The 17,956-nt window shown below is 43.2% G+C and overlaps 1 long non-coding RNA gene across 1 annotated transcript; it reads right to left on the bottom strand.

The window, feature by feature from the left end:
- Positions 1-217: 217 nt before the first annotated feature.
- Positions 218-15,166, bottom strand: LOC145717774 (uncharacterized). Its single transcript, XR_014141183.1, has 3 exons — positions 11,411-15,166; positions 7,529-7,675; positions 218-6,264 (listed from the first exon to the last, which is right to left on the bottom strand). It is a non-coding gene; the product is annotated as an uncharacterized LOC145717774 (long non-coding RNA).
- Between the last annotated feature and the right edge of the window lie 2,790 nt (positions 15,167-17,956).

Raw genomic sequence — 17,956 nt, 5'->3', positions numbered from 1 at the left:
TGCCTTCTAATTACATTCTCTGCAGTGAAAGAATATTAATGAGCCTTTTCAAGATATCACCCATTCTCTCTCTTTTTTTTTTTAAAGATTTTAAGTAATCCCTACACCCAATGTGGGGTTCGAACATAATGACCCTGAGATCAAGAGTCACATCCTCTACCGACCGAGCCAGCCAGGCGCCCCCAAGAATGAGATACCACTCATTTTTGGGGCCTAGTCCCAAACTCTAAATATAACAAAAGTACCATTGGCTCAACTCTGATAAGGTGAAAAGTATGAAACCAAGTAGCTATGGCCAGGGAGCTCAGCCACACAGTAGACAGAAGGGTGGGGGCCAGGCTCAGAGAAAAGTGCTTACTGGGGAGACCCAGCAGCCCGAGACTAGTGCCCTCCACCCTGCACAATACAAATACAGTACACAATACAAATACAGTACACATACACATTTTGACATATTCTCATACAAAATATTTTGAAAGATTTCTTCCTTAAGCACAAAAGTACAATTGCAAACCATGAAGACAACCCCAAATCCAGGCCGATCCCAAAGTCACATTAACCCAAAGTCAATTTCTGGTCATATGACAAACAGCTGATGGCCCAGGGCTGCTCCTTGAGTCCAAGTCCTGCAGGTGAAGTTCACGGCTTCTGTGGAACTGCTGTGTTTCAATGAAATGGAAAATCTTACAGACTAAAGGTCATCCTCATACGTCGCCAGGGCAAATGCCACATGTAAATGGAACAATACAGACAAAACAATAATACAGAAGCAGTAATTTCCCATTTCCCTGTACAGAAACTTCCTTCCTTCCCCTTCAGTTTGCAATCTAAAAACATTCAAGGGGAGCACTCATCTGTAATCATGGGAGGTTTTTTTTTTTTTTAATTTCTCTTATTTTATTTTAAGTAGGCTCGGGGAGCCCAACACGGGGCTTGAACTCACAACCCTGAGATCAAGACATGAGCTAAGATCAACAGTTGGATGCATAACCAACTGAGCCACCCAGGCGCCCCTTTCTTTCTTGTTTTTTTAAACCACTTTATTGAGGTATGAAGGTATATGATTGACATGCAACAAGCCGTACATATTTAATGTATACAACTTAATGAGTTCAGAGATCGGTATACATACATGAACCGTCACCATAACCCATGCCATAAACATATCCATCCCCTCCAAAGTTTCATTCCACCTTCAGTAATTAGTATTATTTTTTTTTAAAGATTTTATTTATTTATTTGAGAGAGAGAGAATGAGAGACAGAGAGTATGAGAGGGAGGACGGTCAGAGGGAGAAGCAGACTCCCTGCTCAGCAGGGAGCCCGATGCGGGACTCGATCCCGGGACTCCAGGATCATGACCTGAGCCGAAGGCAGTCGCTTAACCAACTGAGCCACCCAGGCGCCCCAGTATTATTTTTTTGGAATAAGAAGATGACAGAAGGTAGAAGATCTACGCTCTTAGCAAATGTTTCAGTATGAGTCTCCTCTGAGCTCTGGAGGAGAAGCCTGGTGTCTGGTTCCTGCCTTTAACCATGTTCCTCATCCTGTGGGTCAGCGCCCCAAGGGCACAACCTATAGTCTTTGAGCAGACAGAAGACTGGTGTCTCCAATGGGCCTTTCAGCATTCTGTAAGGCTGCTGTGTCTGACTAAGGGGGGAGGTTGAGGCAATCAGTGAATCTCCTCAGGAGTCACTGAACACAGCCCACTGCTGTTCTTTTCTGAAGCTGGTAAGAAGCAGTACAGTAGGTCTGCATATGAATAAAAGACAAGGGAAGCTCAGAAGGCCAAACCAAATCTAAACTGAGGGGCAGCCTGCTTGGCAGCAGTCTAATCCATATGCTGCACTCCTGGAGTCAGCAGGATGGGCAGAGGGGGTAAACTCCAACCCAGAGGGAGCTAGAGGGCATCACTTCAATGATCCGAGAATGCACACATTTTGCACATTCTTCCCACCCATTTTGAGAAGCCTCTACCCTAGAGCTCTATAACACACTATCCGAGTCCTCCCCTCTGACCAAGTATTCTTATCAGGTCCTGTGCATCACAAGACAGACAGATCACCCCTCTGCTCCTCCAGGGCACTCGAGAAAGGGAGGGTATGAGAGGAACACTACAGCTCAACTTGCCAGTGGAGAGCTGACATCAGCATATCAACTTAAACCCGTCCCTAAACGAGGTTTGTGGTTTCAATCCTCACTGCAGTGGGCTCTGTGGGGATCAGAGAGAGCCCCCGCTGAGAACACAGGCAGGGGTAAAGGCATAAGCGGGCTAGAGGAGAAGCAGTTGCTCATACTTATGAACCGTCCCTTGGGTGCTGTTGGCACCAAGTGCTCTTGAGGGAGTTCTCTGCGCGGCCTCACTAACTCTGGCCAGTGCTCGGGACTCACCAGTCGGGGGAGGGTGCAGTTACCAAGGAGACCTGGTATCTCCTGGTAGCGTGTCGTAAGGGCAAATAAAATAAGAAATAAAAGTCAAATGATCCCTGTTGAAAGGAGGCCAAGGACTTCCCCCCTTCCCTTTTCTGAGAACACTGACTTCAGAAAACTTCTAAATGTGAGTTCTTGGCTCTTTGCACAGTAGGCACATCTTTTTCAGAAGCTAGATGAGCCTCTGGGAATTGTGCAACCCAGGAATGTGTCCACAAGGGCCCTACAGGGCCTGAGAGCAAAGTAAGGGGGGAGCAACTTAAGCAGTTGAAACAGAAAGCTCAGCTACACCCTCCTGCAAAACAGAGAGGGGCATGAACACCACGGACAGCGCCCAGGAACCAACAAAGAATGTCTCCTGGGAACAAAATCAGCATAAGCAACAGCAGTTCCTCCTCAGAAGGGCCTCAGGTCTTTGTGACGTGCAACGAGACAACAGGGTGAGGGGCTAACTCCCGCCCGAGGCCTTTGTTCAGAGGCCTACAGTAACACAGAATTAAAATGAGACAGCATAACCTGCGCACGCAGGCAAAATCATTCATTGGTAAAATGGAAAATGACCCTCTCTTGTCCGAATGAATGTCTCAACTGGATGAGACAGTCATAGTTTCTCACATCCTATCCATCAATGTCCAATGTCTTCTGTCCCCCCAGCTCTGCTGCCCCAAAGGTAGTGTGGGAGAATGGAGAAAGGCAGGAGAACACCCCTGAGCCCACAAGGCCCAGCACAACTTCCACACCGAGTCCCTTGTCCTCCCCACTGTCGAGTCTCCTTATGCCCTCAGAGTGTACTCATATCCCTGCTGGACCCCAGATTTCCCTAATCAAGAGAAATCAAGAACCTGAAATGGGGAAACCGTAACACCCCTCCCCTCCTCAAATTGCAGCTCCCACTTATCCTCTCACCCCTCTGGTAGCTTCACTACAACACTGTTGTGTCTGCAACACTCTCTTCCTTGGGAGTGCAGGCAAGATCCCCTTGAGGCAATGCCATCGCCTCCCAAGAGAGGACCAAAATGGCAGAGGGGTCAGACTACCAAGCGGCAACGCATTCTAGCAGATAAATAAGGGAAGGGACGCCTGCAGCCTGTGGGTATAGCTCTCCTCAGCAAAAGAAATAGGAGGGCTCAATCCTCCAGCCTGAAGACCTGACCCCGGAGGTTCCTGGACATCCAGGTTCATCTGCACAAGCCCATGAGAATCGAAATGTCCCCTAACTCACGTACAGTTCATTGACAGCGCCCATGAGCTGCTTGTCTTCCCACCAATGTGCAGAGTATACTCAGCAGAAGTGTAGGAAGTTAATATGGAAATGTGCTGGGATAGAATTCCAACCACATTCCCAGACACAAAATCGGGATTCCTGATGATCCCTAACATGCAACTGCTGTGCACAGTGGACATTATTCTGTTCAATACCTTTGTGTCAGAGCACAGAAGCCGGACAACCAGCCAGGGCCAATTTCTTCCCTGGGACCCAATATTCCCCATGCCCCACATCCTGCCATTGCCAGCCAGTATGCACTTTCTGTAGGAATTTAACAAGGCACTTGAGCCATGGGAATGTCGAGGGAAGAAGTGTCTGGCCAGTGTATTAAAGAACATGCCAACAACAGCAGTTCACCTTCATTAATCTCTCCGTGAGAACACAGGTCACTATCAGTATGAAAGACTGAGCAGTCAACTCAACCACGTCCAAGTAGTCGCCAGAAACAACAGCAACTGCCTCTAAGAAGACTCCCTCGGATTACCGTTCTAGAAAACAGTAGAGAAGGGTGAAGGGTCACCATTCCTTGAGCCACTTTTCACAGGCTAAGGCAGCGCACAGACAGAAACAAAGCCTTCCCCAGGAGCAAAGTCCCAAATTCTCCGGGAAGCTGGACAAATAAGGAACAGACCCCATCATAAAAATTTCATCTTTTCACATTCAGCAATGCGCATTGTTGTCTTTTGTCCTCCAGCCATGCTGATCCTAGGTAGTGCCGGCGACGGGGAAGTAGGCAGAAGACAACCCTGAATGCACAAAGTCCAATACAGGGAACCATATCCCCCTGTCTGCTTCCTCCCCGTGCTCTGGGAGCAGCTCTACAAAGGGAAGGACATTCTTCCCAGCCCTCTCCCCATCTCCTGAAGGAAGGACCATATCTAGTCAGTCATTCCATCTCTCCTGATCAGAGAATCCCTCCCCTCTTTGGAACCCCTAACCTCTCTAGCTCTTCTCCTTAAAAGAACAGACAATCAGAAGTGGCTGGAGAACCAACCACAGGATTCAATCAAGAATTCAGTTCAAGATGTGTTCACCCAGGTAAATTGGTAGAGCCACTACGGAAAGCAGTATGGTGGCTGCTCACCAATTAGAAATAGAACTACTATACGATCCAGCCATCCCATGTCTGCATATTTATATAAAGGAAATGAAGCCACTATCCCAAAGAGATATCCGCACCCCAGTGTTCACTGCAGCATTATTCATAATAGCTAAGACACATGGAAGCAACCTAAGCACCCATCAGCAAGATAAATGGATAACAAAAATGTGGTGTATACATATACAATGAAATATGATTCAGCCATCAAAAAGTTTACATATAAACAGGGAACCAGTGTAATAAGGAATACACTCCATTTCAAAGGCCTTGCCTTAAAGGGTTCAATAGCCATCCTCTTTCCATCACCCACATAAATCAGAGGAATGAAAAAAACACTTAAGGCACACACAAGTTTGACATGGAGTACTTCACACCATGAATTTAGAGCACATTAACATTCCCGCTGCCAGGGAGACATGCTCTGAGTACAGGCCTCCTGAGGCAGGTGATATGGCTGGTCCAGGAATGGACTCCTGGGAAAGAACCAAGCCAGATCCCACCTTAAATTCTGAGGAGGGTCACCTTCTCTTTCCCTGAGAGTCCTGGCTTTGAGAATGCCACCAGAGAGAGAGTCACCCTTTTGGAATTATCTTTAAGTGGCTTATTTTTAAGTACCAGTACTCAGCAGATTTTCCCATAAACCATTCGTTTAGACCTTCCCCAGCCCTTTCCCCAAATGAAATGACCCAAGAGGATTCTGAGGGGCAGTGGGCACAAGTGTGTGTGGAAGGGGAAGGAGGCATCACAGTTGTTCAATTGTACAACGGCTTTTGACAAGCAAATAAGCCAGTCTTGGTCCCCATCATGTCACCTGGTAAAGGAACATGGGTTTGGGTACAGGTTTTGCTAAGTACCTCAGACCTCGGGTTTTTATCTTCCACAGCTTTAAAGTAATTTAACCAATTATAGAGATAAATAAAAAGCCTTTAAAACGTCAACATGTTGTATAAAGGCTACATACTTTAGTGTCTAATCACAAAGAAATGTGGGGGTTTTTTGTTCTTTGGTGAGCACACATCAGGCTCTGTGATGCCACCTTCTGGATTAGACCAGTGCTTAATAAAGCAACCGAGGAATCAGAGGGCTCTGTGAAATTAAAGGTCAGAAGGGTCTTTGAATGCACCTTAGAGTAAGTCATATTTACACTTAACACTCTCCCGCGCAACTGTCAAAAGCCTTCACCTGATTTTCAACAAATTAACTAGTGCCCAGAAAAGAAGTAACTTCATACAGGGAAGGAAAGAGAGGAGACCTTTTGGGCACTGCCAGTTAACAAGCACCCTGCAGCCCCAACTTGATACTGAGCCACATCAGCTTCAATGTAAAATGTCCAAGTGAGTCACAAAAGACCGCAGCTCAGAGCAAGGCAAAGTCTGCATTGTGGGGCAAACTCCCGGCATCATAGCAGAATTAAAGAGGTTCATTTCCAAAGAGATGCCCAATACTCTCTGAGGATATTGCTGGCCCTGTGAAAGGAAACAAACACTAAGCTGAAATTATGGCAAAAGTCTATAAAGAAATGAAGTGCGAGTGGGGTCTGGACAGGTAGGGAGAGGGGCTAAACCAAGCCATGATGTTCTGCTCCAATATATGGCTTCTGGAAACGGTGGCTTAATTCCTTCAGTACCTCCTATGTGCTGAGCACTTAGTAAAGATTATCACACTTGATTTTCACAACATCCCTGATACCAAGGTGGGATTCCCACTGTGCAGATGTAGAAGCTGAGGCTCAAAGATGAGAGTAAGAAAGAGCCAAGGGTCTTTCAGACTCAGATACTAGAAATTTATTGTGAATGAAACACAATGGGTGGTCTCAGCAACATCTGCAAAGCAAATGAGGAACATCTACAAGGCCCCCAAAAAAATTAGCTAACAAATATTTAAGGGCAAATATTTAAGGAAGTATTGACCTACACATTCCTCGAATTGTTAGCCTATGCTTCCAGGACTGCTGCCAAATAAATGCCTCCCACCCACCCATAGTAGGGGTAGACTGGCAGATTGTAAATCTCTAGCACCCACTTGGGGTAGAGGACTCATCTTTTCCCCTTTCCTAGACAGAGCTGGATTTAACTGCATTCAGATCCATGATAAAAAATTACATTTGTACTGAAAACAAAACAAAACAAAAAACACCTGAGCAGTGCTCCCACAATCTCTGGATTCCTGAAGTTTGTTTCCGACAATCCCATCCAGTCCCTCCTGCTTCTGCATTGTATTACAAGTTTTCCAAAAGGATAAAAAGATCAAAACTGTGACGTGAGAACATCGAGATCAGGTTTGTTTGAAATCTGACATTCTAATAAAGTCCACATGTCTCTAAGAGTGGCAACCAACAGTAAACAGAGGAATACAAATAAGGATTGGAAAAGATGCCACGGACCAATTAAAGAAATCGATCAGAGACACAGAGTCTCTACCGCAGAGTTAATAAGTAGCACCCAGGGAGTGACCCTGCCATTGTGGGAAGTTCCAATCTTAGAGACTCAGGGAAGGCATTTCAACAACATCTTAAATAATGATACAACAGACAGGAGGCAGGTGCTATTCTCTGCCCAACACCTGTGGCCTCATACAATATAAGGTTGCACTTACCTTATGGCTGGTCTTGACTACTGGGTCTAGGTCCTCTCCTCTCATTCCAGGCCTATAAGCTGACCAGAACTGGATTTCTCCATCACAGATCCTGAAGGAGTTAGAGTGATTATACAAATCTACAAAGAGACTTACCTGCAGGAGGTCAGCTTAGCACCACTGCAGGAAAATTAGGTAACTTGGAAACTCATAAGATGAGTGGATGGGGCAAACTTCCTCTTTCCCTTATCCAGAGGAATTTCTGCAAGTGGTTGGTGGGGCCAGAGCACCCAATCATGCAGCCTGTGTGAGGTAGGCCAAAAGAGTGAAAGATAGTGTAAGACAGGAACTGCATGAGTCAAAACACAAGATAAGATTGCTGCTTTAGAGGCCTGACTGTCCCCTCAAGATGAACCACAGTTCATCCTGTTTTAATCAAACAGCATAGGGGAATTATTAAATATTATGTTGAGAGGTATCACCAGTTATTTGCTAGAAGGTGGGGGTCTCAGAACTCCGTTTTTTCTCTTCAGTAATAAGGCAACTGACTCATACAAAATTGTGGGTAACAAACCTTTGGAATGGGTTGTGGTGTTCTCACTTTGTTACCAATTCCTGACACTTATATACCATGCAAGATCATGGGTAACAAATCATTCAAATGGGTTCTGTGTCCTACTTAATAGACCATGAAATGCACATGATACAACCTTGTTGTATTATTAGTCTTAGTAATTGGTAACATAGTAAGATCAAAAACTGCTAAAACTAAAAATGAGCTGCTTTAATTCAGAACAATTTCACGAAGAATTTCATACATTACATAATGTCACTACCATCTGACATTGAACATAGGTCTTTGAGGAGGAAATACTGGAAAAAAACTGGACATCTGGTAATATATAGATTGGGGAATCTGCTCCTAATTTGCAAGCGTGCCCCTAGGCTATTAGGGATAATGGACATGTGATAAAAGCACCTTCATTCCACACTTAGATATTGTTCAAGATCTAGGACTCTGTCTCAAAAGTCAGGATTGGTGAGACTAGTTAAGTGTCCCAGTTCCTGAAACCTGCTTTCCTGTCAGTACCAATGACAGATAAAGTAAAACCCAAATACCAGCAATGAATCTTTCACATGTCTAAATGTAATCAAGGTACCTTTAGAGATCTTCAGTGTTCCACCAATATGTGCCATTAAATTATTTCTACATGAGTTAATATATATAATTCAAAGCAATACCAAGAAATGACTTATTAGCAAAAAGGCTAATAAGGCAAACTCAACTATCACCATTATCAAAAGGAAGGAACTGTTTTACTTAATACCAAGTATCAGGTTACTCTCAGTGATTAGGGTCCTCGGGGTTTTGAGTAAAACACCAACTTTCCTTTCATTTAATTCTCCCCCTGAATACACTATTAGGTGTCACACACAGAGGCATGAGTGTAAATAGGCAGGCACTGACTATTAAGCCAATCTGCTAGCACTGAGGCATTAAGGCACAGTCAGCTCCTGTAGCTAAAGAGGCAGGGACAACATCCTCTGTTATTGGGGTGCGGTGGGGTAGGGTGGAGGGAGAGCACCAAGTCCATTCTAGCCCAGGACCTCAAACAAGAAGGACTGGAGTTGTCCTGGACCAGACTGCTCAGGACATAAACTGGCATATCCCCCTTGTTTGTAAATAGAAACTACACAAGTAATTTTTTCTATGGGAGAACGCCTGGGAAGGAGCACGTAAGCCAAGATTTAAAGAAATAACAATATGTCACATGCACAATTACAGTTCTAAAATAATATTCAAACGTATGCAGGACGACCAGCAAGGGCCATTCACTTCTAGAGAACAGAGAACACCCATTCTGGGGGTGAATTTCCTTATAAGTAAATTGAAAATGCTCCACGATTTTCAAAGGAAACGCACTAAAGACTAAGAACAGAACTGAACTAAATAAAGTTGATAATCAACATGTAATTATCGCGAGAAATAAAATCCCAGCAGGATCTAAACGACTTCCGGGGATGGCCGGTGACAGGCACTTCCGGGAATTCACTGTCGTAAAATAACAACCGCTCAGTCAAATGGTCAATATCTGTTATTTTTTACATTGAAAACGAAACTTTTTATTTATTTTAAGTAGAACTATGAAATAAAAGACACAGGACTCGTTTTTTTTTTTACACATAGAAACGTTTTAATAGTAAAATAAAGAAAAGTTGGGCTACCGGACCGCCGGAAGCCAGTAACTGTCGTAAAGCAAGAAGCATAAAGATAATTAGAACCATCATTTCCTCATTTGTAAATTGAAAATAACGTGAAAATTTTTAACACAAAGCTTATGAAAAAGCCTGGACCAACATTTAATAGAATAAAGTGACACCAGACACAATTCTTCTGTAAAACAAAATCCCAAACTCTGTTAACGGCTGGCGTTGGATAGTTAAAAGCATTCGCTGTCATAAAACGTCAAGGACTTAGCCAATTGATTACAGTTACTGCATTGTAACTCGAAAGTACCTCAAAACCTTTATTATTATTATTATTTAAGATTTTATTTTTAAGCAATCTGTATACCTAACCCGGAGATCAAGAGTCACAGGCTCTGCCCACTGAGCCAGCCAGGCGCCCCTCAAAACGTTTACTTTTCAGAAAATTTATCAATAGGGAACAAGACCAGAATTTAACAAAATAAATTCTGTTAAACATGCAACTATATTATAAACTTAAAGCACTCAATTAACTGAGACGTTAAATTACTCCCCTGTAAACTGAAATTTACACCAAACCATTTAAAGGAAATATATAAGGAGCGCCAGGATCAAAATTCAATTGAATGTATTAAGATAAACATGTAAAATTAAATGCCAAAACAGTGCTCAGTCTTGGCTAGCAAGAGCGGCTAAGGGATATTCAGAGTGTAAAACTTCCAAGTGTCCGGCCGGACAATTTATTTCCAAAAGTGCGCACTGAGAATACTTTCATTTGGAGAATATTTGTGAAACACAGCCAAAATAAAAATTAAACAAACTCAAATACTGCAATGTTGCGATATCATAGGGAAAAAAAGAACCCCACCGCCGTTATATTATAAAATAAAACAAGAAATATGACCCCCGCGGGCATGATTCCCATCAGCGACTTAAAGCAACAAGGTCTTGCCAACCAAACCGCTATTTTTCTTATTCGAAAACTGTAAATAACACTTTTTTTTTTTTTAACTGGAAAACACACGAAAAGCTTCCGAACCACTTTTGGTTGAATACAATGATATAAAATACACAAATACATCACATAAAAATGCAGCGTTCAACGATGAAAATTCCCGCTGGTCAGTGAAACGATCTCTGAGCCGCTCAAGCGGCTTTTTACTCATTTTCACGTTAGAATTATCAGGATTTACCCCCCTTTTAAGGCAACATATAAAGAAGACCACTCCAAATTTTAACCAAATGATATTAAACAAGCAGTCATGTTGTTAAATGAAAGACAAAACTGCCTTCAAAGGCAGGCATCGGCTGTCCTAATCACACACATGCCCCTCAGGGCCTTACTTTCCTTTCTTTCAGATCGAAAATAACAGAAATTCTGTCACTAAGATACTTCACGAAAATGGCCAAGGCCAAGATTTAAACAATACCCAGTGACCATATCCACCCAACAACACTTTACAATAAAAAGCAAAATCAGCTCCCTGGCGGCCAACGGCCGTCACGCTCTCCTGGACCCACGCAAGCTCAGCCAACCGCACCATTTTTCTTCATTTTTTTAAGTTGCAAACACCACAAAACATGAAGACCGCGAATGGTGGAGGGTTCAAGACCCACATTTAAACAAACAAGATGATCTGAAAGACTCATCATGTCGTTATATAAAGCACAACACCGCGCCCAATGGCCGCTAACGGGCCTTCACTTGTCATCAATCCAGAAGCCCATGAGACACATCTGTCAAAGCCCATTAGGACACACCATGTATCCGCTTCTCTTGAAATCACACTTACAAACAGCCAATTATGAAATAAAGTAAATTAAACTTACATTTTTTGAGATCGCAGAAAAGGTAACCGCCATTTTCCATAATCCCTGAGTGGAACCGTCCACGGAAGCCGCATTGTACAATCCAGATTTTAATGGAAACGCGCCTGGTCACGTGGTAGAGCTTCTTTAACCTCCTTTCTATGTATGGTCCCGCCCTCAAACGTCATCATTGGAGGGCCTGCGATGATTGACAGGCAGACTGTCCACTCTCTTCAGGTGTATGAGTAGAAACTGCCATATCTCCAGGTCCAGCTAAATTACTCAAATCTTTGCTCATATTGTTGTCTTTCTACATCTATGGTCCATCCCTCAATGCCTAACTCCCCCAGTTAGTCCTTTGCACATGCCTTTTCCTTTGGTTTTAGTCATCTCAGACTTTGGACATCTTGCTAACAGAGTTTATCCCCATCTAGTTCAATTGCATCCTCCTCCAGGAAGCCTTCCATGCTTTACTCCTCCCATCCCTAGAGGTCGATGTCAGTTCTTCTTTGCTGTTAGATATGGACATGAAGAAACATTAGAGCAGAGAAGCAGGGGAATCGTGTGGGCTTTGCGATCAGACAGTACTGGGCTGGACACAGTGTGAAGGACCCAAGGTTTGCACCTGGAATTTTGGTGAAGTCAGTTAAGGCTGCAGAAATCTGGGGAAAGTCCAGGGAAAAACTGACAATAAGGTAACTCACAGGAGCCTCCCAGGATTCATCCTAGCAATAAATTCAAACAACTCCCAACCACGCTTTTCAGGATTTTCATATCCTTTCCACCCTTTCTCTCTGGGGAAATCTTGCCATCTCTTGGAGGCTCAGGCATAACTCAGTTCTCTTTTTCCTTCTCTGATTTCATGTTCCCTCCTCCAATCCCAAGAAAAGTTATTTCTTTTGTTGCTATAGGATGAAACATAAAGGGACTCCGTATCTCTGCTGCGAAGGTCACGAAGTTTCACGATTATTCAAGGTGAGACTGGAGGTCCACTTCTTTTCAGGAGGCTATCTGCTGAGTAATTTTTGCAGCTGCTCTCAATTTGTGAGTTCTGCAAGCTGGGAGGTGCAACTCCCTGGGAGCTGACTACCTTGAATGTTCAACTCCCTACACTCTATCGTGGCAGGTGGACCCCATAGCCACTGGGTCACGTTAGTTGGACTTCACACTCACAGTGTGCACTGCCCCTGGGAAGGACACTCTCATGCTAGCACTATCCTTCCCCTATTCGTCAGGGTCTGGGAGGAGTTGTGAGGCTTTATTGTGTGAACAGTGTTACGCGATAGTTTATGATGCTGCCCTACTCACTGTAATGGTTAATTTTCTGTGTCCATTTGACTGGCCATGGGATGCCCAGATTGCAGGTTATTTCTGGTTGGATCTGCGAGGATGTTTCTGAATGAGACGTGGGGTGAGCATGATCCAAACTCACTGAGGGCCTGAATATAACACAAGGCAGAGGAAGGAAGGATCGTCCCCTTTTCTCTTGCCTCACTACTTGAGGTGGAACATCTCATCTTCTCCTGCCCTTAGACTGGGATTCATATCATGTCTCCCCTGGTTCTCAGACCTTCAAACTCAGACTGATTTACACCATCGGCTTTCCTGAGGGTTCCAGATGGCAGATAGGAGATCGTGGGACTTCTCGGCCTCCAAAAATGTGTGAACCAAATTCCTCATAATACATTTTCTGTTATATTTATCTATCTAAACCTAGACCTCGATATATATCTCCTATTGGTTCTGTGTGTCTGGATAACACTGACTAATATACTTGGACTATCTCAGCTAGCTGCAGCTGTTAGAGATGGCTTCATAGGCCGCAAATAGAACTCTGGAGAAACAGCAAAACCAAATAAAGTAAAATTAGTTCCAGACTATGGGTGAGGAAATGAAGACAGCAGAAACAGACAGCCTGATAGGTGGGCAGCGCTAAGGACACGGCCACTGGCCCGGATGGGTGTCTTTTCCACTAGGGCCTGGCCGCTGGTTTACAAACTCAGAGTAGGCTTATGGTTGAGCTCTTCCAGAGCTGGGGCTGGGGGTAAGAATTTCACCAAGATCTAGAGGGCAGGAGAGTTGTGGCAGGCTTTGTCCAGCAACCAGGGGAGGGATGGATTTGGGAAGTTAATCCACAGGGAGAGAGAAGGGAAGAAAGACTGGAGCTGTTGATGTGAATCCTGTCCCAGGATCTGCCAACCCTTTTGACATCTGTCACTAAGGCTTGTCCGTCTGACTGGGTCTGTGGATGGACACGGGCTGGACCCTTTCAATGCCTGGCATGTAATGACCAATGCCACACAGGTCCTGTTTTTCCAGTCATGTATGCCTCCTTCATCTTTGTCTCACCGATCATTCCTGTCCCCATTCACACTCTATCCCAGGCCAATGGCCTGGGTTTCTACCTGCCTGGGAGGCACTACTAAACACTGCTTATCCACTATGCATTATGGCTGGTGGTCACGTTTGTGGGCTGGACCTTTGTTGCTTGGATTCATATACCGGCTCTTCCTCCTATCAGCTGGGTAACTTTAGATGATTTTTGTGCCTCAATTTTTTCATCTGTTAAATGAACGTGCCAATAAGAACCATCTCATTGGGCTGTTGTAATATTCATTGAGTTAATGCCAGGCCCTTTCTTGGTGCCTGGAGCCTTCCCATACCAATGTAGCTCATATAAATCTGCATTTTCTAATTATCAAAGCACATAATCCGCATTTACAACACTATCCAGTTCTCCTATTGTTTGTTCCACAACTTTATCACTTTCATCTGTGGTAATTTCTCCATGCTGATTAATAAATCAATTAGTCCTAATTTTTCATTTATCTATGTCTCATATCTCCTTTCTAAATGTATCACCAGTTTCCCATATATAATGATATAATATAGCTCAGTATATAGCACGGTATATATGGGGATTCAAGAAGTTCATATGTAGGTACTGAAATAGAACCCTTCACTGGGAGATCTCCAGAAATACTCCTTCTTGAGGAGTTCCCAAACTCTCTCGTCCAATGGCTGGTTTTGCCAGGAGGCACAGTGGGAGTGGGGCTCCGATAGAGGAGTTGGCAAAGGGTCCTTGAAGATTTGGTTGACTACCTCAGGCCAGTCTGCCAGGAAAGTGCACCAGGCTGAAATATGCACCGCATGAGAGTTGATGGGGCCTAGGAGAGAGGGGAGGCAGTTTAAAGGACGAGGGACCATTCCAGGGAGATGATGAAGCCATTTACTTCCCTTGTGAGGATCGGGTGGGTTGTGAGCACCGGGGAGAAGTAAACACGTCAGAGGCCGAGCCCGTCCTGTACCTGTCTCACTGTGGTACAGAAAGACAAGGCTACCCCCAAGTCCCAAGAGCCCATACATACACACACTCTGATATAATTGTGATATTGTGATATATAGATATATATATCAGGACCTCACAGATATGCACAACTCAATGACTTATCCCAAAGAAAACCTGGAACCATCCACTAAAAGAAACACACTTGGCTAACCACCTTGAAACCCCACACCTGGTCCCTCTTAATCACAATATTCTTCATCCTTCTCAAAGGTCACCACTATCCTGACTTTCATAACAATCTCTTCCCTTTCTTTTTAGTTGCACTGACAAAGCTTGCATCCGTAAATACTAAGCTTTGCCAGTTTAAAAAAATTAAACAGCCCGCCGTCTCCCCCCATTTTTGGATATATGACTCACAGGAAATTGTTCAAATGAAAATGGGAAGAACCCTCTACTCCAAGAAAGAAAACATTTCCGTCACCCCAAAAGCCCCCCCCCGTGCATTTTCCCATTTTCCTATTCAATCCCTCCTCCCGCCTTCAAAGAATATACATTCTTAGTCATTGTTAGTGGTGCTCTGTGCATCTCCATTAGACCCTATTTGCTATGAAAAATATTTAATTTCCTTACTGATTCTTTTTCTGCTTGTTCTATCAGTCACTGAGAAAACTGTATTAAATATCTTCCACCATGATCATGGGTTTGTAATTCTATTTCTCCTAAAGTTTCTCTCCAATTGCCATTATATATTTTTAATTTGCTAAGAGGCACATAAAAACAGTAACTGTTACATATTTCTAGTGAATTGAACCCCTTACCATTATCAGACTTATTTTTTAAAAGATTTATTCATTTATTTGAGAGAGAGAGAGCACACACACGAGCTGGGGGGGGGGAAGGGCACAGGCAGAAGGAGAAGCAGACTCGCCGCTGAGCAGGGAGCCCCAAGACCCCAGGATCAGGACCTGAGCTGAAGGCAGACACTTAACCGACTGAGCCACCCAGGCACCCCGATCTCTCTGCATTTTAAACCCCATAAGGCAGTATTCTCTCAGATCTGCCCACATATCTTTCCAATACATCACTTTTCACTTATTTTAAAATTTTTCTTCGGCTTGAGGAATATTTGTTAGTATTTTCTTGAAGTACCATTCTGCTGGTGACACATTCTCTCAGGTTTTTCTCTTTTTTGTGTACAAAAATACCTTTTTTTCATCTTCATTCTTGAAATATATTGCGGCAGGGCAAGGATGTTTCCATCGGAAATTATTCTCTTTTAATACATAGAAGATGATATTTCATTTTCTAGCGGTTTCCATTTTTTACTATTGAGAAGTCAGCTCTCGGACTCATTATTGCTACTATGGTGGTAATTTGCTTTTATCCTCTGAAAGTTTTAGAATTTTTCTATTTGCCTTTGGTTTTCAATAGCTTTTCTAAGATGTGCTTAGGTGTAGATTTCTTTCATTTTTCTCTGCGAGCTGTTTGTTCTCAGCTAATGTCTGCTCAAACACTGCTTTGCCTCATTCTCTTTCCTGTCCTTCTGAAACTCCAATTGTCATCTCTTCCTTTCAAACAATCCTCTATGTGTCTTACCTCACCTGTATTTTTCTTCTGTTTATCTTTCTGTGTTTCATTCTGGATATTTTCTTATGACACATCTTTTGGTCCACTGTTTACCTCTTAAGCTGGGTCTGACCTGTGCTTACACACATCCACTGAAGGAGGGAGTCCCTGTCATGGACTCCTTTGTCAGCGTCTGCCAACCTGAAAAGCCAAAGCACAGAAGGTAACTGAGGCTTGCTCCAAGTGGAACCTGGGAGAGAGGAAAGGACTCTTATCCTGGACATCTGGGGTCGATTCTCAAGGCTCTCGGCAAGAGGATGATGATGCAGCCATGCGGTAGGCAGTCTGAGGCCTGATGACGGCAATCTGGGTACAGAAGGCTCTCATGAAGGAAACAGTCTCACAGTACAAATGTAGGGATATGGCAGACCAGGTTGAAAGTCCCAACCTAAAGAATTGACACTATTTGACCTGTTACAACTCCCTGAAAAAGTTCCATTCTAGGACATTGTTTATTTAACCTGACTGGGAGGTAGCTGTGAGAAAGCCCTCTCATCGTGGCATTTACTGGAAAAAAAAAAAAAAAAAAACCAAGATCAGAGACAATTGTTTAACATCAAGATCACCTGAGGTTGCCAGCATCTTGTATTTTATTCAGGGTAAAAGATAATAAAACCCAACTAATAAATAATAATATATTTGTGAATATCTGTTGAAACAAGTCATCCCTCATTACCCTTGTATTTCAAAAATTTCCACCCTAATTTTGGTTGTTTATTCTTCCATATGAAAATTAAAATCAGCTTGTCTAATAAAAAATATCCTCTTTGTGTTTCTGGTAAGATTATGTTGGGGGGAAAATAGTGCACATAATTGTATTAAAAGTAATATTGGCACATCGCCTGACCCCATCACTGGTCATGTGTTGAAAGTATAACTTAACTTAGGGAAATTTAATGTCTTTGTGCTGTTGAGTCATCCTACCCCAGATCTGGGGGTATCATTCGACTTGTTAGAATATTCTTTTATATCGGTCTTTACCTTTAAGACACTACTTCCTGCGGTTTTTTTACAATTAAAATATATATTCCTGGCACTATTTCCTTTGAATTGCTATTCTGAATAGGGTCTTTAACGTCATTGTACGTTTTAACTGATTATTTTCTACATATATGAAAGCTGGTGATACATTTATATTAATTTGTACTCAGCCACAAATTGAATTCAGATATAACATATCATGGCTAATTTCCCTTTCTCCTTTCCATTTTTGAAAAGTAAGCTCTAGCCTAATGTGGGGATTTAACTCACCACTGGAAGATCAAGAGTTGCATGCTCTACTGAAGAAGCCAGCCAGGTGCCCCTCCCTTCCAATTTGATAAATCTTAGTTATTCTTTTGCTTTTTTCTTGATGTATGAACATGTATAAAGTCACGTTTAAAGCATCCAACCACTCATATTTGTCTTCCAGTTTCGATATTGATTATTCTCTTCTGGTCTCTTAACATAGCATATTAACAGACTTCTTAACTTCCAACTATTTTACATTTCCCAATCATGGCACATCATTCTTAAATATGCTTTCTGCATTATGTTGGCTATTATTCAGGGTTTTCTCATTAATGTTGCAGGGAATATCTGCTGCCTGGGTGCCAATAACCTCTGGCAAAGATATGCACGAATAAGCAGGAAAATGTGTTCACAGAAGCTCA

This window comes from Leptonychotes weddellii, chromosome X, assembly GCF_054177405.1.
Source record: "Leptonychotes weddellii isolate Sample4059 chromosome X, ASM5417740v2, whole genome shotgun sequence".
NCBI classification, from domain to species: Eukaryota; Metazoa; Chordata; class Mammalia; order Carnivora; family Phocidae; genus Leptonychotes; species Leptonychotes weddellii.
The sequence above is the reverse complement of the archived record's forward strand: the minus strand, read 5'-3'. Positions and strand labels throughout refer to the sequence as shown.